General features: G+C 39.4%; 1 protein-coding gene across 7 annotated transcripts in view; it reads left to right on the top strand.

Annotated features, from left to right (window-relative positions):
• Window positions 1–285: 285 nt before the first annotated feature.
• Window positions 286–23,518, top strand: part of ENOX2 (ecto-NOX disulfide-thiol exchanger 2) — a 294,262-nt gene continuing 271,029 nt past the window's right edge. For 2 of the 7 annotated variants that reach the window (XM_019019781.4, XM_019019780.3), the window contains exons 1-2: window positions 291–550; window positions 1,870–1,917. The gene's annotated coding sequence lies outside the window, so the exon portion shown is untranslated. Of the gene's footprint in view, window positions 551–1,869; window positions 1,918–3,579; window positions 3,646–23,518 lie in introns of those variants that run through there. The other 5 variants (XM_063703093.1, XM_055376267.2, XM_055376266.2 and 2 more) reach the window with 5 other exon arrangements.

The raw sequence follows: 23,518 nt of genomic DNA, 5'->3' as shown, positions 1-23,518 counted from the left end.
ACCGACATGAAAATAAATCTAGAGCCTTCGTCTGTCCCCACAAGCACAAACCCAGAACCCCAAAAGAGATTCTCTAGACGGTGCGCCCAAACTACAATACCCAGAATACCCTTCCCCGTCTGAACGCTGGGGACAATCGGAAGGGGAGGGGAAGAATTGTGCGTATAGAGAAATAAGTGTCCCGCAACTCCATCTCCCATAATTCTCGGTCCTCACTTGCGTCTCTCTGCCAATGTCAACACGGGTTACCCCCAGGAAGAACAACCTCCAGAGACCTCAAACTACATTTCCCATGAAGCCATGGGCTCGGGCCTCCGGCTTCCCCGGTGACCAGTAGCCAATGGGAGACGCCGCAGTGGGCACCCTGTGTGTGAGTCCAGCCTTGGGCCAGAGTGCCGGGTCTAGGCCTGGAAGCGCGAGGCGGGCATTTCGGAAGAGAGTGGCGCGGCGTGGGGCGCCGCGAGGGCACTACGAGCCCAGGAACTGCCGCGCCGGCCCGATTTTCCGCGGCTGTATAAGGACTAGCGCTTCGGTAGCCGGGGAGCTGGAGGTCAGCGAGGGAGAAAGCCCCAGTGGCCGTGGCTGGGGACTGTGGGACTGAGGGGGCCTAGGGAGGAGGGTGCTTCCGGGGCCGCGGTCCTCAGCGCCTAACTCCACCCAGCTCCGCTTCTGCAGGGGAGGGGGTATCGGGACTGGGAGTCAGGGGTGGGCTTTTGAGCTCTAGGCGCCAGTTCTCTTGAGCCCGGGAGCGCGCTGTCTTTGCTCTTTTTTTTTTTTTTTTTTTTGGTCCAACTCGCCCGCCCTTTTTTTTTTTCCCACGACGCCGCCCCCCTCCCCCTGGCTCTGTGCCTTCTCAGAGGTCCGAAGTTGGGGTTTTCGTCCAGGGTTTTGCCTAGGCGGTGACTGGACTCTAATTCTTACCGCAGGAATTGGGTGATCTCTTTCCTCTTTTCCCTCAATTTGTGTTTCAGGTTTGGGCACATAACCCTCCCTGCGCTACACTCCCCATTTTCTTTGGGGCATGGGAATTCCTTGCCACGCTCAGGGCGTGACTTTTTTTTTTTCAAACTTTCTCTTTTTGCCTTCTTAATTGATCGCCATCTCTTTACTGGCCCCTCAGCCACCTACCACTTCCCCCACCAGGTCTTTGAAGTGGGAAGAGTTTCCCCTCAATTTCTAGAAGGGATGGGAAGCAAAAGAGGGAAGGAATCTTGCTTTTGAGAAATGTGTGTTTAAGGTTCAGTGCAGGGTTCTGGTGAGAGTAAAAGGCAAGTTAGACTGGTTGTAAAAACCCAGCGCTTTAGGGGTTTCCAGCAAAGACTGATAGCACTAATGTTGACAAACATTTAGGGGGCACACCTTTATTCTACAGAATAAAGTAGACCGTGTGAAACAGACCATATTAATCATTGTATTATTACAAACGCGTGCAAAAAACGCTAAGAGGGGTCAGTGGAAGAGCATACTGATGGGGGTGGTGAGTTCATCTATGGAAGTTTAAGCCTAACCCGGGAAGTGCTGAAGCCCTCATCCGGCTTTCAGGCTTTGTGAAGGAGGTGAATTTTAATCTGGGCTCCAGCAGAGTACAGGGGATTTGAAGTTGTCAAAGAGGAGGGAGAAAATGCTTCCTGCTACTGAGATTGGACTTTGAGAAGGGTAAACAGAAGAGGGAGCACTGTGAGACAGGTGGGCTTGCCTGATTGGAATAAAAGATATCAGCACAAATATACTGGGAAATAAATAGGGTGGAGAAGCTTGGGGTCATAATAACATGATACTTTGAAACATACACATAGTTTGGATATTATTCTGTATCAAATAAAATTGAAGGCAAAAATTAAGATTGGATGATTTTTCTTTTCATCCTAGGGAACCTGATTTGAGATCAATTCTTGGAGAACACAAAGAAGTGTGATGGTATGTTCCAGGTGTGAGTTTAAATCCAAGAAGAAGCTTATCTTGCAGATGTTTTGTTTGTAGCTATTCTTAGCTACAGTCTATAGCTGTCAACTTTAAAGCCTAGAGACATCGATTTATTTTCTTAAGAAATGCATTTGCTGTCCCCGTGCATCACATTATCTGAACTGTAGTCATCTCATTGGGTGACAATAATGACTGCTATTTATTGAACCCACATAATGTCCTAGTCATCATCATAAATACTTTGTTGCATTATCTTAAGAGTGTTATGAAGTAGGTACTATTATTCCTGTTTCTTTTTCTAGAAGAAAACACTAAAATGCACAGAAGTTAAACAATCTACTTAAAGTCACATAGATTATAAGTTGAGTTGAGGTTTGGGTGTACAGATTTCTGGCTCCAAAGCCCATGCTCTGTTCAACATGGTTTGCTGCTCCCAATGTTCATTCTTGTTCTTGACTTTCCAGTTGTGGTAAGGAGAGATAGGTATAGTTCGTCATCCTGGCCAAAACCCAAATGATTCACTTAAAATTTCTATGTCAGAATGTATTTGCTGTAAAGTAGCTGCCAAAACCAAATTAATTGTTATTGCAACTGTAGCTAATTGTGTCTGCCAAAACCATAGTCAGTACGGCTATTTCTGAATTAGATGATTCTCTTTATAACACATATCATACCTCTAAGCTATTTGGACCTTGATAGTACTTTGGATGTATTTTATTTTAGCATTTTAAAAAGTTACCTGGGACACTAGATCTCTTTCATGACCTCCGCCCACGTGAAGTGTTGGAGAAACAGTGAAGTACAAGGTGTGAACTCTTCCTGGGGTCTAGTTGGGGAGCTGGATGCCCACAGTTCTGAGATACTGTAGTGTGTAGTATAACAGAGACAGGTACAAAGTGCTATGGAGGGATAAAGGAAGGTGTGACTCACTGTAAGGGAGACTCAGGGAGAAGGCTTCCATGAGGAGGTGACATGAGATAGGTCTTGAAGGATAGTGAGTTTGCCCCAGGCAGGGAAGGAGTGGAGGGGAGGCATTTCAGATAGAGGAGTCAGTCTGTGAAAGATGTGTGGCTGTATAAGAGTAGGGCATGTTCATTCAATGTGGAAGAATTCAGCATGGCTGGAGTGCAGATAGTTGAGGAAAAGGAAAGTGTAATGGGTAGGAGAAGAGTCTGGAAAGAGGTTGGGGCTGATTTGCGAAGAACCTTGATTGCAATCCTAAGTTGGAATGTGCCCCCATAGGTCAGTGGTTCTCAAAACGTAGGGCATCTGCCAGTGATAGTTACACTGTGCTCCCACAAACATTTTAATTTTACTAGTTACATGTTCAAATATGTCTTAAAAAACATAAAACTGAACTAAGCCGTCACATCTAAGATTACTTTGGATTTTACTTCATAAAAATAGAAAGTGAACCAGTTTTCAGTTCATTTAAAGACAAATATTAAGTAATAATAGTACACATTGTGTGTGAATATGGTAAAAATCACTAAGTAATACTCATGACTGAAATTTGGGAAGTGCTGCTTGTAGGCCATAAGAAACCATTAACATGTTTTAGAAGAGCACCACAATCAGATTTTTACTTTAAGGACAATGACAGTGGGAAGGATACAGTGGAGGTGGATATGATGAGGCTGCTACTCTGTTCCACAGAGAGACAATGAAGACCCAAGAGTAGTGACGTGAGCGGAGCGAAGAGATTTGAGAAACATTTAGGAGGTAAAATTATTAGGACTTGGTGGATGTTAATATTATTTTGTCAGTGTTACCAGAATTGTTTTAAAAGTCTGCATGCCCCCCTTGCCTCTTGTCCTTTATATTCTATGGAGAACAATAATATTACCAAAACATGCTATGTTTCTATGTTCATTAAGATTACAATGGAAGCTATAGTTACCACTCGAGTGGATTTGGATTACACACAAACATTCTTCCCACCTTACTCAGTGTCCTTGAGAGCAGTAGCACAAATATTCAAGGCACTGATTAGGAATATGACCATGATCTGTGACCCTTAGGCATGCAAGAAATTCCTCAGCCTTTAAGACTCAGCTCATATGTCAACACCTCTGTGAAGCCTTCCCGACAGCCCTTGCCCAACATACATGAATGCACACACAAGGCAATGTTAGGCCTCTGGCTTCCACAGGACCCTGCACTTACTTACCTCCGTCCTAGCCTGTACCACACTGTAGGGTGTCGGTCTGTAGATGTTTCTGTGTTCCCCACTAGACTGTGAACTCCTTGAGGGCAGGGACCAGGTTTCATTCATCTCCGTACCCGTAGCATCCAGAAGAGCACTTGACACATGGTAGTCACCTAATAAATGGTTATTGGGTGAAAAGAATTGATAAACAGATTTGCATGAATATAACTGGGGACCTTGGTAGCACAGAGTGCCAAATGCTATGAAAAGACTAGCTGTTTGCTACATTTGCTACTTTTGCTGAAGAAAGGAGTAAATTAAAGTGCCCATAATTTCATGAAAGACCTACTTTTTTCCTCTTTTCTTCACTCTCCCATGGTTATCTTACCTTTTTCTTTCCTATCATTTACCTATCCAGACACCTATTCCTTAGCCCTGCCCGTTACTTTGCTGCTCTTGACAGAGTTCACCTTCCTCCTGCCCTGATACTTTGCCAGGAAACATCCTTCCTTCTACCCACCCAAGTCCAGTACACTCCGTCCTTGACATCACTCTCAAGTTCATCTCCTACTCATAGACTCTGCTGCTGGGACTATAATTTGATACAGCTCTTCTGGAGGGCAATTCGTCAATATGTATCAGAAACCTTAATAGAATGCAGCTTTTAACCTACCACTTCAACTTCTAGAGCTCTATGCTGAGGAAACAATCATGATGTTTCCAAAAATTTAATACTCAGGACATCTATCCCAGAGTTGTTTATACTAATAGCAAAAACAACAAAAAAAAAAAAAAAAGAAAAAAAAGAACATCTTAAATGTACAATACTAGGGATTTGAATGAAATCAATTGTGGTACATTTATAGAATGGATTACTAAGTAGCCTTGTAAGTTGATTTTACCAAACAATATTTAATGATGTGGAAAATTGTTTTTGATATATTAAGAGAAAATTCACATCATAAAACTCTCAGTACAGAGTGACAGATCCCAATTTAAAAACATATACATAACACACACACACACACACACGCACACACACACACGCGCACACACACACACGCACACACACATCTGTGTAGGCATACATAGGAAAAATCTTGTAATGGTAAACACACAAAAAAAATTAATAGGGGTTTGCTGCAAGTAGTAAGATTGCATATGACTTCTACTTTTAACCTTTTGCATATTTTTATTTTCTAATCTACAGTATATTTGTTAATTTTTAAAAAGTTATTTTGACCAGGCACAGTGGCTTACACCTGTAATCCCAGCACTTTGGGAGGCCAAGGCAGGTGGATCACCTGAGGTCAGGAGTTTGAGACCAGGCTGGCCACCATGGGGAAACCCCGTCTCTAAAAATACAAAAATTAGCCGGGCATGATGGCATGCGCCTGTAATCCCAGCTACTCGGGAGGCTGAGGTAGGAGAATTGCTTCAACCCAGGAGGCGGAGGTTGCAGTGAGCCAAGATTGCACCACTACATTCCAGCCTGGGAGACAGAGTGAGACTCTGTCTCAAAAAAAAAAAAAAAGTTATTTTAAAATGTTTTCCCGGTGTCCACCATTGTCTTACTTTGGGGCATACCTTCCACCCCCCAACACACATGCATCACTTCTAGCCTGGATTACTGCTGCTTCCAGCCTGCTTCCCTTCTAGTCTACTCTTTACCAATGCTGACAGAATGATTATTGTAAATCACAAATCTAAAACCATCCGGCCTCTATATAAAATAGTTCAAAGGCTGTCCATTGTCTTCAGAGTAATATCCAGACTTCTTAGACTGCCTGATAAAAGCTTTGAAAATCAGCTCCCTGCTTGCTCCTCTAGTATTAGGTTTTCCTTCTGTGATTTACTTTTTTGGGGGGTCTTTGGCCAGTGGCAGGCACATAATAGGTATTTAATTAATGTTAGCCAATGTTGATGTGGACTGTATGGGTTAGCTATTTTATGCCAGGCAATATACTGGTATTTAATTCTCAGAGCAAAAATATTAAACACATAAAATAGTTATTCCTGTTTTACAGATGAGGAAAACTAAATACATCAAAGCGAGAAGAAAATTTATCATAATAAAGGGCATTTTTTAAAGAGAAAATTTAAAACCTCCTGCCATAACTCTGTTTTCTTTATTTTCCAGCAATCCCTGCTGGTCCTTGTCAGGAAGAAAACAGGCTTTGTACACTCCCTTGGGCAAGTTATATGTGACCACAGCATAACAAGAACAGCCAACTGACATGATCTCACCCTGTCGTGGTTCACATTGTGCTCATGTACGGAAATCTTTCCTTTGTGTACATAACACTTCACACAGGAGAGATGGAATAGCTCCAGTTGCTCTGTTTTTCTTTATTTTTTGAAATTCTGTGTCATTTGGGATGGGGATGTCAACAGAGAGCTACAGAAAACTGTGATAGAATTGAATGTACAAGAAACAATGTGTCTCATGGGAGCCGATGTCATTGGTTAATTTATTTTTTTAAATGTCATGTAGATGTATTTTCCAGCAATCTGTCCCCAGGGAAGACCTTGGTTGAATTCAATAGTTAATCCTACTTACAGAACGCAGCCCATGTGTGCACTATATTCTTGCATTGTTAAGTGATTTTAGACATATGTAGTGGATTACCATACGACATACAGTCGAGTGTATACAGGATATGTGATTTTCTCTACAATAATGTATCAGTGGTCATTCAGGATCCTGAAGTGTAGTCTTCCCTTCATTTTCCTTACAAGTAATACCCATTGTGCAAAAATGGATGATTTCTAAGGGATGGAAGTCCTAAGCATGAGTCATCTGAATAAAATATTTCTTTATAAGGAATTGTTACTTTTAAATACTCCAGGAAAAAAAATCTATAGTTTTCCTGCTACATGATCAAATAATTTGAATGTAGAAATTACAGATAGGGTTTCACTTCATTCGATGAATTATTGTAGGCTTACTATGTGAAAGCACTCCGTTAGGCACTGTACTAGATACTCATAAATACCCCTTTTAATGCCTTCTGTATAAAAAGAGAAAGAACAAGGGGGAGAGAGAGCAAGCAAGCACACAAGAGTAAGAGAATTCAAGAGCAAATAAAAGAGAAAAATTTTAGCAAGCGGGCCCATCTTATAAATGAAAATTCACCCAGCTGAAAATTGGGATATGTACCCGTGGGGATGTGTGTTTTTTTTTTTTTTTTTTCTCAGTGGGATAGCTAGGCAAAAATGAGCTACCAGATAGCTGATAAGCAAATGATCTGCTTCTCTGTTTACAAACAGTATGAGAGAAGGAACAGTGACTTTCTGTGCTTCCCAGCCCTGCACAAGCCTGCTGGTGATGTGAGAGTTATGATTGTGTCAGCTTTTCCAGGGTTTCTGTCTCTGCTGCAGAGATTTGGCAGACACCTCAGACAAATTTTATGTCTCTTAAATCTTCCTCAAGCTAGGCTTGGCTCTTAGATTTATATGTGCACAAAAGTAAAGTGTTTACCAGTTTGACATTTTTGAAGATCAAAACAGACTTAGTTTAAAAAAAAAAATCAGCATACACCTCAGTTTAGTCAGAAAGACCTAATTGCTTTTTGCTATTTGTTTAAAACAGCCCAAATGTGTACTTTTTAGAAATGGCTACTGATCATATGTCTAAAGATTTATGTTCTATCCCTCAGTGTTGCTTCCTTTTTTTCTTGCCTACAAAGTGTACAGTTTTGCTGAAGTCTTAATTTTCCTTTTTTTGCCTTTACTGATACATAGTATAAAACACTGTAGGATGGAAACGTGGTGAAATACATTGGCAATCTAGGAGGAGAAAAAAGATAATTTTTATTAGCTCTGCTTCCCTCCCCTTTCTGGTGCTCTGTTTTTCAGTGGTCTCTTACTCACAAAACGTTGTTCTTTAGCATAATGATGATAGGTGAGTAGAAGAATCAAAGAGCTTTCAGTGACCACACTTTAACAAAGCTGGTCCAAATGCCTCGGTAGGCAGAGCACAAATGAATATGGCAGTCATTCAGGAGAATTGAGACACTATGGAAAATGTTACTTCAGAGAACAACATTGCTTTAGTGGTGAACTATGAAAGATAAGGATGGAGAAATCCCCAGTAAGGGCCCTTGTCATCTGCTCCAGCTGCTCTTCATTTTTAGCCAGCAACAACTGCTAATAAGAGTTTACTGGGATAGAAACTGCCCCACAATAAGCCCCCATAAGGTGTCCTCCTATCAGCTTTTCTTCAGTCAGGTCCTCAAACATACTTCACTAGGATTACTCTGGTCACATACCATTCTAATTTTCACCTTTCAAGAGATGCTGAGTTTGACTTCAAGGAGTACTTGATGTTCAAACTCATTCATTCAATAGACATTTGAGCATATATACAGAACCAGACCCTATGCTAAACACCAGGACTATAATAATGAATTTGATGTGATGTAATCCCTGCCCTTAAGGAGCTCACAGTCTAATAGGGGAGATAGACACTCAAACCAGTGATCGTATTTTGATGTGAAAAGCACCCAAAAGAGAGAGAAGGTGTTCTGGGAATATGGAGGAGGGAATTACAGCTGGGGGTGGACAACTTAGAGATCAGAGTCTAACTGTGCTGAATCATAAAGGATGAGGGGCATTGCCTAGTCTCTATGTGGACAAAGAGGTGATGGGCAAGGATTCCAGGCAGAGGGACCATCAACACATGCAAGGCAGTCAAATGTGTAAAACTGCATAGTTCAGAAAAAGGGAAGATATTGTGTGTGAACCACTGAAAGCGTGGGAAAGAGAGACAGGATAAGAGTCTGGAAAGGTATCCTGTTGCTGGTTGGGTGAAGTAAGTCAGCTTGCTAAGAAGTATGGCCATTGTCCTATATGTAGGGATGAGTGAACACAGGGTTTTAAATGGGAGGAGTAACATGATTGCACTGGAGGATGGACTTCATGGGGGGAAAAGCTGAAGACAGATGAAGTCCACTTTCTTTTTTTTTAATTTTATTATTTTTATTTTGAAATACTTTCAATTTAGAGAAAAGTTGAAAGAATGGTATAAAGAATATTAAAATAACCATTTGAGAATAAAATTTTAACATGATGCTTCATCATTTCTGAATATTTTATTTGAATCTTCTACCAAAAAAAAAGGATATTGCATATATAGCTACAATACAATCATAGACATCAGGAAATTTTCTTTTTTTTTTCTTTTTTTTTAAATTTTACTTTAAGTTCTAGGATACTGTGCAGAATGTGCAGGTTTGTTACATAGGTATACATGTGCCATGGTCGAGGATCTAGAACCAGAAATACCATTTGACCCAAGCAATCCCATTACTGGGTGTATATCCAAAGGATTATAAAGTCCACTTTCTAATTTGGCAGTCTTTGAGAGGTTTTACCCTAATCACTTGCTACTATTCAGCAATGCCATCTCTGCTAGGGTTTCTTTCCATATACAGAGATCACTTTGAACAATTGTTTCCTTCTGCACACAGGACATAACTTCCTGCACTCCTTCACATGTTACTCAGATGAATATTCATTCTTTCCAACTCAAATCAGTGATTCCAGCAGTAATTGAGGTTTGATTATCATGAAGGAAAGAAATCAGTTTTGAAGCACAGCAGCTTCATTTCAAAAGCATTCTATGAGGGGTATTTATTGCTTGCTGAGTCAGCAGGGCTGAGGCACGTGCTGGTCAGCTGCCCTTGGGATTTGGGGGAGGAAAAAGGAAAGGCTGAAGAGATGTCAGGAAGTGGCTGTTTGAAAAATAAGCGGCAACCAGCATGTTGGAAATCTTTAAACGTCACATCCAGATATGGGAAGTGGATAGACATACCAGATGTACATGAATATAAAACAAATGCATATTGAAGGTACCTGTGCCCAAACAAATTGTACCATCTAGCCAGTCAGTTTTAGATCATGTTCTTTCCCTGACTCAGATACTGTAAATGGCTTCCCATTATCGATAGGATGAAGTCCAAACTCTTCAGCCTGACCTTTAGTACTGTCTGCAATCTGGCTCCAACCTACCTTTCTAATCTTTGTACTTCTGTCTTACAGAACTCTGCTCCAGCCAGTTACCCTTTCAGACACTGCTTTGGCATTCCGTTACTTACAGTGGGAGCCCTCTCAGGGGCTGTATTTTTTACTTCTTTGAATTCCCCAAAGTGCCTAGCACAGTGTCTTGCATATAGTAGGCCCCCAAGATATATCTGTGACTGTTATTTTTCCCCACCCTTCCACCATTGTTTCCAATATCTCTACTATTAACCTAATGCCCTCACTACTGAAAATGGCAACTGAGACACTAGGTAAAAGAGGTTGGTGCTCAACAAACTATCTTTTAACTTTCTAGTTTGAAGTACTTTTAAATATAGAAAAATTGCAAGCATCATATAAGAATTCTTATATACCATTTGCTCAGATTCACCAATTGTTATTATTTTGCCCTATTTGCTTTATACTTTTCTATATAATTATAATTATTTTGTTCTGAAACACTTGTGGTTGAATAAGCCATACCCCTTTCCCCCTCTCCTTTTTCTCAACCTTTTATTGTGAAAATATTCAAATACAGAGAAAAGTTAAAAGAATTGCACATTGAACACCCAGATAGTCACCATTTAGATTCTACAATGAACATTTTGTTGTATTTGCTTTATCACCTATTAATCTATCCATTCCTCTCTGCATTTCAGATTAAGTGGCAGACATTAGTATAGTTTTTAAAAATTTTTCAGTATGCATATCATTAACTAGATGAACAAACTCTTTTGTGCTCTGAAATCAACCAAGTCATCCTGCATTATACCTGCATTTACTGTGTTGCCAAAACTCTAGTCTGTGTATCTTAGATCTGTTTGGCCATGGATCACATGTCTTTTTCATTAACTCTTGGATGACTTTCTATTTCACCTAGTGTCGTGCAAGGCACACATTCCATAGACACCACTTGATGCTGATGAGCAGAAACAGAGCTAGTGCCAGAGGAAGAATCATGATAAAACCAGAATAAACTGGGGAAGGACAGAAGGGAATCTGAGAAGAGGGCCACAGGTGAATAGGAAAGAAGCCAGGGCTTGAAGAATTGGGGGGGGAAGCAGGATGTCTCCACCTGCCTGGTACTTCCAGCAGTACTGTCTGCTACTTCCGAGCTTTTTCTTTAAAAGGATGGGTTCCAGGAAACTAGGGACAACTGCTGCTAAGCAGAGCACATGACAAGTTTCCTTGCTACTCTTTAGGAAACCCCAATTAATGTATTCATGTTGCTTCATGAATATGCTGATTTACCATAAGATGCAAGTTAGTTTTGGAGAATGTACGTAGACCACTGAAAACCTTCCAAACTATATCTGTGCTATAACCAAAGAGCACTTAAATTCAGTGAATCCCAGTGTCGTTTTCCTTTATAACCTTTCCTTTCTTGTATTGCTGTGAATACAAGGATAGCTTTCATCGGTCTTTACTGAGTTGTCATTTTGTGTCAAGTACTATGGGAGATGCTATCAGATCACTGACACTTTCCAACAGCCTGACAAGGTAGGGACTACTTCCTCCCCATTTTTCAGATAAGAAAACTTGAGACACAGCATGGTTAACTGTCTTGTCCGTAAGACAGAATTCAAGAAATTCAGGTCTGCCTGACTCCAGAGCCCAGTAGTCCTAACCGTTATACCAAACTATAAAATGAAATTTAAAAAAATGTCAACCCAGTATAAATGCAAGGAAATTTACTTTCACTGTTTTGAATCAGCATGTAATTTATTCACTAAGCAAGCCCAATTGAATCAGTGAATTAAGAACTATTCCTTTAATTCTTAAGATATTGTTATAGTAATGGATTCAAATTGCCTGAGTTCGAATCCCAGTACCAGTCAAGTACTGTAAGCAAGTCACTTAGCATCAGTAAGCCTTAGTTTCCTTGCCTATAAAGTGAGGATAAAAGTGTCTGCTGTAGGAGGATTACTTGAGCCGAGGAGTTCAAGGTTACAGTGAACTATGATTGTGTCACTGCACTCCAGCCTGCATGACAGAGCAAGACCCTTTCTCAAAAAAAAAAAAAAAAACCAAAAACCATATAGTGTTGTATTGTGAAGATTGGTTAAGAAAATTATGTAAAATTTGCCATGTCTGACATGCAATAGGGGCTCAGCCTATACTAGATCACTGTCATTTCTTTCCTTTTCCTTTTATTGGACCAGACAACTCATCTGTAACTTTCACTTGAGGAAAACAAACTATTCCTGAAACATTTTTTTGAGTTCAGACATTCTGAAAAAGTATATTAGGTTATTTCTGAGGCTGAACAAGGACAGTTACCAACTCTTAAATGAAGTGTATTTCTTTAAAAAAAAACTTTTTAAAATTTTATTTATTTATTTATTTAAGAGGTGGGATCTCACTCTCTTGCCCAGGCTGGTCTTGAACTCCTGAGGTTAAGTGATCCTCCCACCTGGGCCTCCCAAAGTACTAGGATTATTGGTGTGAGCCACCATGCCTGGCCAAGTATATTTCAAAATAAGCTAGAAACATGAATCCTTAAAAGAGTTGGGGTGGTCCATCTCTCTGCCTCCTGCAGATTAAGGCTAAATTGTGACTTTATCTGTTTCATCACGACTAAATTCCACAGTTGGCATAGACTATTAAAACTGGGATATTGGCAATCCCAGCCTGGCCATTTCATGGCAAGCAAGCTGAGGCTAAGAGAGTAGAAGTGACTTGACCAAGATCAAACAGTGAAGAAAATCAGGAGACGTCAGTTCTTCTGACTCCTTATCCAGTGTTCATTCTGTGGTTCCCTTGTCAGCTTTCAGACAGGTGAAACCAAGCCTTGCTGTGTGTTCTTTGCAGGAGCTTGAGCTGATTAGACTCTCAGGGTTTGGTGCAAGTTTGATTGATTCAGAAAACATGAAACTTTGTTCTGGTTCAAATCAGCTTGCTAGTTTTTGTTGCTTTCAAACTGTTACAATTTCTGTTTTGTTTGGAATTTAGCAAATTAGTGTTGTGTCTTCCCGTTTAAGTTCATGGTTTGGTTCAACTTCTTAGTTCTTTGAAATCTTCCACTAGGACTTTTGTTTTTGACAAAAATACTCAGAATCTGGGGTGGCTAGTGATGGAAATTCATTTGAAAAAAGTCAGTCAGGCTTGGTGACGGCTGCCGAGGAGGAGCTTGGGTGGTTTAGGGAACCATTAGTGCTTACATTCTGGAGCTTGAAATCGGGATAATGGAAACAGTGCAATGGTTTTTGGTGTGCGTGTTTGTTTTTATAAGGATGCTTTCATTGCCCTTCTTGCTAATCTGGGTTGAAACTACTGCCTCCCACCTCATTGCCTTTTGGGACACTCTGTCAGTTATATTCCTCATTTTTTGACTGTCAGAAAGAAGCTAACAAAAAAAAATGTCATCTTTCCTGTCCTTTCCCTTTACTTTGAATGGCCCTTCTGAGGAACTTGGGGAATATGAATTTCAAGCTTAAATTTGTGAAGGAGTTTAGTTGCAATGCCCAAAGGCAGAACAGTCCTATTCTGAAATACAGCCTTTGTTCCTTTCTTACCAATGTGGTTTTTAAAGTCTCAGGCAAGCCTCCTTTGCTGAACCTGAAATTGGACTGACACCTTCCTTAGTGGGCAGCCATGCTGCCAGTGAGGCTGTGGTGGACGGTAGCAGGGATGAGGCCTCTGGAGAATTGTATCCCACCTGCCTCACTTTCTGAATGGCAGAGGAAAGTGAGATCTGGTGCTAGGGCTGTCAGTACCTTTTCAGGCTCTTGACTGTTTCCCTAAGCGGTTGGAAGGCTAGGATTGCAGCTTTGATGGTTAGGGGGCCATTCCCAATACCTCAAAAGACAAGCACTTTTTATTATAGTAGGTGAGACTTTGGATGATTTCAGCAAGTATGTTTCTGATTAGAAAGCTCTCACTTTAGATTCATTTTCTCTTTTCTCCACCCCTCCCCTCTTTTTCCCTCCTCCTCTCTTGTCTTTTTCTCCGCTTCCCCCTTTCAGCAGCTCACTTGCTCTTAGCTACCAATTACCTGTTATGTGATTAATATTATCCTTTTCCCAATTGGCTTAACATAGATTTTGGATATATATTTTACTGGCATCTTCAGTAGTAGCAATGACGTTCAAAGGGGCAATTAGAAAAAGTTTTCTTTCTTCTTACAAGAAGTAGGATGGCCACTTGTTTGAGGGCACAGATAGCACTGCATGGGGCCAAGAGGAGCTGACATCTGATATCCCTGCTCTATCCCCCACCTTTCTTTTGGCTGCTTCAGATTTGGTTCATGTGGGCAAACACACTTGGGAACCACCATACAGATGGAAATCAGGACATGTGGGATTTGGCTGAACCAAAGATCCCCAAACATTGCCTGGATCATTTAGTGCCCCAGGTGTGGCCACCCCAGGACTTCATGTGCTAAAATTGTGTCCCAGCTGAAGCCAGCTGGTCACTGTATATATAGGATCAAGGCAGCTTGGAGCCTCATAAAGCATAACTTTGGATTTTTACCTTGTGGATTTAGATTTAGTTAATCACCTTGAATCCTACCCCAATGCACTGGGCAATGAGGATATAACAGGCAAATAGAAAGCTTGAACAAAAGGAGATGCTCATTATCTAGTAGTTTGCATTCCAGATGGGACATAATGCTAGACCATATGAAGAAAAATGGACTGACTTTCCAGAAAGGAAAGAGAGAATTTAGAGGGCTCCAGTCTCTTTAATAAACTTTTGATGTATTATTTTAAAATTTTCTCAAAAACGTTCCCTGCTATAGAATTTTAAGAGCAAACAGCGATTCCGTCTAATTTAAAAATTGTAAGAATTGAGCAGTGTTTCATGAAATTATATTAGTTCTTTCTTTTTATTTGCCTTATGTGATAGAGGTGCCTCACTTCAATCATTAAGGCAAGATTTGTTTAGGGCATGGTAGTAACAATCCCATACAATTGTATAGCCCTTTACAATTTACAAAAGGGTTTTCATACCTATTATCTCATTAGCTCTTCACAGCAATCCTGTGAGACAGTCAGGATAGGTACTATTATCTCCAGTTAACAAATAAAGGGAACTTAGGCTCAAAGAAGTTAAGTGACTTGGCCAGAGTCACATAGTTAGAAAGTTGTAGAACTGGAAGCTGAACCCAGGTTTCCTGATACCCAGCCCCAGTGCTCCTTCAGTTGTATCATGTTTCCTCCCAAAGACACTATCTCCTTTTTGTTCCTTCTCGTGATTAATTTTAAAATCCGTCTAAAAATGAGCTTTAGTTTAGTGGATGAGTAAAACTGAAGCACTTACATGTAAAGTGCTTTCTCAAGTCACCTATGAAGTGGGTCCTGCACATAGCTCTTGGCTTTTCACCTTCATTTTAACTGAACTATTTTTAGGTAGACATAGATTTGTTTTTCAGTGTTAAATATATGGACAAAAGTTGTGTGATCCACTGATTATAGGTGTGAAAGCTGCGCTTGGGGAATGGGACTAGGGATGAAGAATTGCCTTAAAATAATTAGCTTCTTGCCTTTGTGTTAAGAGATGTCATGTTCAATAGAATTTAATTTCTTTATACTTCCTTTGCTTCCAGCCTTTTAAAAATACAATTCTTTAGGGAAAATTAACAAATATTCATTCTGAATGTTGATTTCTCAGGAATAAGGGTAGCCAGAGGAAAGAAAAAGCAAAGGGGTGACTTTCTGTGCCCTATAAGAGTGGGCAAACATTATTTTGTTTGGAGCTGTGAGCTAAGATTTCTTCCAAGGCATGCAAATCGTAAAGTTCTGATTTGTCAACTGCATGCTGTTTCTTTAGGCACTGATGTATGAAATCCCGAACGAATTCTCCAATGAACATACTGCTAATTGCTTCTCCACCTGCTCTCCAACCTCCTCCACCCCACCCCCTCCACTCCCAATTCAGCCTATAAGTGTCCGTCATTGGAGATGGATGGTGACACATGCAGTAATAGCAATTCATAAAAGCCAGTTCCAGCCCTTGTCTTCAAGGCTCCTGGATTTTCCACTGCCTGCTTTTGTGTAAGTGAAGTGGATGGAAGTGCTACTGGCATCAGAATCCTCCTCCCTATGCTCCGTTGCTGAAGCTCAGTTGCTCGGCTGGAGCTGAGCTAAACAGAAGCGTCAGATCTAAGCTGAATTATAGCTATTTTTCTTTTTCCTCAATGGGGTGGGTGGGTTAGGGATAGGGTATAGTGGGGGTTTGGGGTGCTTTGGCTTTTCTTCTTGTGGAGAGAAGAGGGTAAGGAGAGAATAACTCACGATAGGATACAACGTGAAACAGTTCCCTGAAGAGTGTCACAATGTTCCTGGTACAATATACAGGTATAGTATGTTTTGTTTTATCTGAATTTCCCCTTTGTTTCAAAGTGCATTTCTTTCTTTTATTTTTCCTTCAGTTCAACTGTACTGAAGGACAAATAGGGTTCTAATGAGCTAAACAAAATAGCTGCATAAAACATGCCTGCCCCCAGCTATAATGTTTGTAGCAGATTGCTGTATAAAATCTGCGTTTTCTGTTAAACTGGTAGTCCCGATCCCTTAATTGTGCACGCTTCTCTGCTGTATTCTTGTATTGAATTTCTCAAGTCTTATGTCTGCAACTGGTAGTATGTGATATAGCTTAGAGTGTTTGCACAGAAGACAGCGCTTTGGAAGCAAAAAGCAATTTTTAAACACTTAGTGTGTTATGTTTCTCTAGAGTTTATTAACTCCTGTATTTGTTAATTGGTTGTATAGATTTGGGATATACCTAAGAGTAGGGAAACTTCAAACAGGAAGCATTCCAGGACACATCTGTTTGGTAAATTTAGTTATTTTTCATTACTGAACTCAGGTTGATGAACATTATATATTATTGTTGTTTGTTTATTCTCCTGATAGAAAAAAAAAAGTGCTGGAAACAGCAAAGCTACAAATACGAGCCCCAACCATCTGTATTGTAAAATATCCTTGGATCAAAAGTGTTTCTTAAGTATTCTCTTAAGCTTTCAGAAACATAATGGTCCATAATAATGAAGAAGATTCTGATCAGGTATGGGCGAATGTTTTTTGAAAGGCTTCTTATACAGCAGTTAGACAGAAAGGTCCCTTGCAAATGAAAAACCCTGAGAAAGTTTCACTTTCTTGCTGCACAGAACAGAAGCTTAGTTCCTACAACCACATTGTTTGATAAGTTTGAATATCATTTGTTGTCAAGGACTTTCATCTCCATTGTTGCTTTATTATTCTTAAAATATTATGCTCCTACACTTAACAGCTAAAAGATCATGTTCTATTTTGATGCGTGGTTTGACAGTTGATTTCGCTCCTCATTAATTGGACAGCATGCAGATGATGTGGAGAAGTGAGTGAGTGACAATATTTCAAGGTTACGTTGAAGAGCATACAGTGAACCTTAGTGCCTGGACCAACAGCTGCTGAATTGAATTGTCTGCAATTAAAGCAACAGCAGGTTTGTGTAGTCTCCCTGCAGCCCATTTATTTGAATTTATAGCTTCAGTTTCTTCTTTGAGTATTGGTTGGTTGGTTCTGCTAAGTGTTGGAAAGTTGTGCTTGCTGGATGTTTTCTCTGTATTCCAATGCATGCTTGACTCTAGAAGAGCCTTCTGTGTACATTTTAATGTGAGAAGTTGTTGAGGCTTTTTTCTTACGGTTAAAACCAGAGATTGTCTTATTTTCTCCACTATAAAATTAAATAGATTTACATGGAAAATATTGCTTTGTTGAATAAATAGAGATTTCTCATGGACCAGTGTTACTGGTTTAAGTTTCTGGCAATTAAAAATGCTGGACTTTGTTATGCTACTGGAATTACTATATCTGAGAAGAACTTCTCTCTGCTAATAAAAATGTTTACATTTTAAAAACGACATTATCTCCTTGCCAGCTCTCAATTCCACAGTGACCTAATGAATAATTTCAAATCTAACTAGGTGGCTTTTATGACTGTATTTTATTTGTATGCTAATAGCGAATACATGTTTAATTCCTTAATGGTTTTACTCTATTAAAAATTACAATATTAGTGTAGTTGTTGGTTACTGAATGATAGTGGATGTGGTATAAAACATTTAGACAGTGATTTAATATGTACTTTCTTAGTTCATTCTCAGTAAGTGTGAGGTCAGTGATATGATCTCCATTTTATAGGTAAGAAAACTGAGACTCAGGATGAGTAACTGGCCTGAGGTCTCCATCTAAGTGCAGCCTAAACTTACAGGTTACATTATCTGATTAAAGAATCTGTGCTTTTTCCTCCCTGATATCAGGCTGCCTCTCGGTTGATGGGTACCAGGTAAATGTGACTTATGCTACTAGAAAAGGAGGATAAATTTGGTCATTTACTGAAAAATGTATTCTTGGATAGGACGCTAGAGATGTTTTCAAAACTATTTTTAATCCAGCATTTATTTGAATATGTGTGTGATTTCAAGATTAATTTTACAGATGTATAAGAAACACTAGTGTTTTGATTAATGTGTACATCAATATGAATGAAAGTAGAGCTTTGTGAAATTTTGGGGAAGCAAAATGTTGTCTATTCCAAAAGGTTAGTATGGAGTATTTTCTCTTCTAAAAAGCTAGTTTGTTTGTATTGTTGTACTGGATGAACTTATAAGATTGTTTCCATGAAAGTATATGTATTTTAAGATATACTGGCTATGAATGTGAAGTACTATATGTTTTTGAAATTTGAGTATTTCGTCCAGATCAGCAGAAAAAATATACAGCTAATTCAGGTTCACACTTTTCTTTCTTTCTGTCTGTCTCTGTCTCTGTGTCTCTCTTTCTCTCTCTCTCTCATAGATCAGCATTCTTATCTTTTAAAATTTCCAAATGGTTTCTCAATTTTAAATTAATTAGTTTTAAGGGAAAAAATGGTTTTTGTCCCACTGAAGAAAGGAATACTATTTAAAGCCACATTATCAATTCAGCAAATGAACCCAACTACTTGAATGGCTCATACAAGCTCTCTGGTAAAACTTTCTTTAGGACCCCTTTAGTAAACATTCTTGAAGGGGCCATTTTTATATCTGAATTTATTAGAGACTGTCCCGTGTACTAGATTAATGACTCGATGTTCACGCCATAGACAACTCTTCTTCAGCATTTGACAATGAACATTTGAGAATGTTGATAAGAAAATGGGCCAGAGATAGAGCAAGTATTGTTATAATCGGTTTATGAGGCTTTAAGATGGTAATGAATATATTATCTCAGATACCATGTAATTGGAATTTACCCTTATCTAAGATGATATCTTTATATTTTAACGTATCTTAAAGTAAATCTGTCCTCGTATTATTTCCTTCTGGCAAAAAAGAAAGGAGGATGATATGAAGCCTTTTTTTCATTCTTTAGACTTAAATGAATTTGACGCTTAAAAAATACAGGTGGGAACTTCGGGGAACAGATCAGGATTAGAGGAAGGAGAATTGGGCAAACTAGGCATGAAATTGGAAGTTCCATATTAAACTTGGTTTCAGGTGGCAAATGGCCTATGTAGTTGGAAGCTCTGGCTAACATCCCTCACTGTGTTCCTTTTTCTAGGAAAAGGCACTCTGAATATAAATGAAAAAGAATTTATTGGGGCTTTTAAAGAAATTGACATTTTCTTATTGGCTAAAGAAAAAGTCTTTCATCTACAAAATAGTTACTTTTTCCCTGTCTTGTGTGAGGCCAAGAAAAATTCAAGAGGGAGATTTGTAGGTTCTGGTTGTTCAGGGAGCTGAAGTTGAGTCATCTGATGGATTTTCCTCTTTGGTACACCTATGAGCGTGTTTTAGAGGAGTGAAGGGCAGGTCTCATGGACGGGAATATAAAGGTTAGTATACACCTGTCCGTGGTGTGCTGGAGCCAGCTTGCACTAGCTTATTTAAGGGGATCACCAAGAATATTAACAAATTTGAAAATTTATTCATATTTGCCTTTTTCCAAAAAGGACTTAATATGCTTATTATGAATAATACAATAATTAAGACATGCTATTTATGTAGGATAGTATACTGCAAATGGGGCTGCTAAACTATACTGATTGACATTATTGAGCATAGTACAGTTGAGTGTGTGTCTCCCCAGACATATATAAACACAATAATAAGAATAGCTAACATTTGGCCAGGCACAGTGGCTCACGCCTGTAATCCCAGCACTTTGGGAGGCCGAGGGGGGTGGATCACTTGAGGTCAGGAGTTTGAGTCCAGTGTGGCCAACGTGGCAAAACCCTGTCTCTACTAAAAATATAAAAATTAGCCAGGCATGGTGGTGGGTTTCTGTAATCTCAGCTACGTGGGAGCCTGCAGCAGGAGAATCGCTTGAACTCGGGAGGCAGAGGTTACAGTGAGCTGAGACCATGCCATTGTACTCCATCCTGGGCAACAAGAACAAAACTCCGTCTCAGAAAAAAACAAAACAAAAAACAAACTAACATTTATTGAAAGCTTGCTCTGTGCCAGATCATGTTATAAATACCTTATATGTATGAACTCATCAACGCTCACAGCAATGCCATAAGGTAGACAGTAGTATTTCCATTTTCAGGTTAGAAAAACAGATACAGAGTTTAAGTATCCAGCCTACCACTTCACACAATTACTAAGTAGCAAGAATCAATATTGGATGGCAAGTTTGTCTTCAGAGCCAATGCTCTTAACCACTGTGGAGTATGCTGTGTCTTTAGGGGTTCTTTATTAAAGAAACTGTTTGCCCACCTGTGTGCTACCCAGAGCAGATATCCCATTGTTCATGACTTCAAAAGACCTAGACAGTGTAGAGCTGTCTGCTGACCAGACTATTAAAAATTTTTACTTTCTTTCCAACCCCCATTGTTGGTAGTCTTTACTGACAAAGTGAAGGGGAACATTGCATCCCCAGGAATTTCTAAACATTGCTACTACTCATGTTCTTTCTTCAGATTTTCAGCTTTGCTTTTAAGATCTCTTTCATAATCTGTTGCTTCTCTCTCCATTCTCAGCTTTTTGCAACAAGAAACATTGACAGCCAAAGTGTAAGTTTTCTTCCATGCAGCCAAATGGCCAAACATCACACATCTTCTCTGTGTCTACTCTCTCCCGACTCCATTTTATGCCTGTTAGAATGTTCTTCCTAAATGCAGATCTTATCCTATCACTCCTCTCCTTAAAAATCCTCTAAAGGATTTTGCTTTTTTTTAATTTCCAAATAGACATTCAGGGCCATCCACAGCCTTGTCCCAGGCACTCAGAATTCCCTTACACTCTTATCTCCCACTACACAACGCTCTCTATATCTTATTTACCTGCCACTCTAGACCACTTCTGGGTCATAAGTACACCCCAAATTTTCAAGCTCCTGTGCCTTTCCATACTGTTCTCTACATTTCAATTGCCATCCTTCCTTATCTGCAGTGATCGTAGAGCTGCTCAATATTTAAGGTTCCACTCAAATTATACCTGCTACTGTATTTAATATTTATTTTTGGTCTGTCTTCCCCCAATAGACTGAGTTCTTGAAGTCATGACCATATTTTACTTGTCTCTTAGCACATAACCTGGTGTCTTGCACACAGTTAGCACTCACATGCAGTATTCAGACCTTCAGCAGCTGCACCACCAGAGGTTTTTCTCTTCTGCTAGCTAAAGGTTCCGAGCTGTTCCAAAGCCTGAGTTTCTGAAGCTCGATGGCTAAATTGCTTCTGCTTTGCATAGGTATTCTGGAATATTCTGTTCAAAAGTTTTTTTTTTCCTAGTGCAAGTACCTTCTTAATTTTTTTTTTCTATACTCATCCTCGCTCAGATCTACTATACTTTGAAAGCTGTCTTTTGCCTTTGTGGAACATTTTGCACTTTTGTATAGCGATAAGGGCTTGCCTATGTACACATATTTAATACCATTCAAGAAAAGAAATTGGTATATGTAAAGTGATAATTGGAATTTTTGATGCATAATCGCAGTGTTTCTCAAAATGTGGTTTAGGAATTACCTGTGACAGCGTTACCTAAGACATGTGTAAAATGTAGATTTCTGAATCCCCATCCCAGACCTACTGAATCACTCTGATCTGCATTTAGCAAACTCCCCAGATAATTCTTCTGTATGAATGACTTTTGAGAACCACTGTTCAAAGGCAAAAATGCTAAATTCTGATCTGTATTCTCTATGGATATTCATATTAATTACATTGTGGAAAAACTATCCTGAAAATGGTTTGAATATTTTGTTCGAACACTGAAAGTCTTAGTTTCCTGATATCTAACCCAGTGCTGCCTAATGGAACTGTGTTAGATGATGAAGTATTCTGTATCTTTACTATCTAACACAGTATCCACTAGCCACATGTGGCTATTGAGCATTGAAATGTGGCTACTTCAACTGAGGAACTGAATTTTTTTGTTTTATTAAGTTTAATTAAATGGATATTTAAATAATCACGTGTGGCTACTGGATGTAGTACCGTCAGTGCAGCTCAAGAAGGTTTGGCTATCCAGAAGGAGTAATTCTCTTACAGGTCTAGATGGCCACAGTGATAATTGTATCAACAGGAAATCAAACTGGAATGTTGTTTCCTTTTACATATAGGACAAGCATTTCTTTTTATGGATAATTTAAATTTTAAAAACGGCCTAAAGTGAGTTATCCTCAGAAGGGATTTGACAAATTATGATCTCAACTAAATTTAAATGCGAGCTGCACTCTGCATTTCTCATCAGTACTGTTTTTCTCATATTGGCTTGCTGTTGAGGGTTGGCTGTTAAGTCTTGATTTCTGAGCTAGGGATAAGAAAGTTGAGTTAATCAGAAGAGCTCCCACCTTCAATGTTTATGTCATAGACACTTTTATACATTTTAGCTCTCATAGTCCCTTTCACTATTTTCTTTTGGATTGTTCAACCCCTTAGCCACTCATGACTCACAACTTTTCAGCTTCCATTTCTTCCGCGAATAAATCTTTTTTGAACCAGTAGTATATTCCTTTCAGGACTATTTTGTTATTTAAAATAGCATTAACACTTTGGAAGAAGTTGATCAGAAATGGAATGTAGTCTGTACATAAAGAGATATAAATGTAGGTCCTTTTATGTTTTGTTATTGTGTGGAGTTCATCAAGTATATTAGTTGTACTTGGTGGCTTTAAAAAGAACCCAGTGTCAGAATCTAAAGTACTGGGAAAAAAAAATACATGGATAGAGTAATGTCCTTGACTATTGTTATCTATGGAAACTATATGGTAAGTAACTATGCCTGCTGGACCTGCCCTCTGTTGCCTAGATCCCAGTTCTTTGTATACTTTTCAATTGCTAAAATTTTTAGCACATCCTGAAATTCCCTTCTTTCTCTTTCCGTTCTTCACTTTCTTTGGCTCTGTTTTCTCTTTTTAATGGACAGCAGGCATCCTCCCCAGCTTTTTTGTACCATTCAAACTCACTCCCAGAATTCATTATTGTATCCAACCTCACTGAACTGCCTAGAGG

Source organism: Gorilla gorilla, chromosome X (genome assembly GCF_029281585.2).
Source record: "Gorilla gorilla gorilla isolate KB3781 chromosome X, NHGRI_mGorGor1-v2.1_pri, whole genome shotgun sequence".
Classification (NCBI taxonomy): Eukaryota; Metazoa; Chordata; class Mammalia; order Primates; family Hominidae; genus Gorilla; species Gorilla gorilla.
The sequence above is the reverse complement of the archived record's forward strand: the minus strand, read 5'-3'. Positions and strand labels throughout refer to the sequence as shown.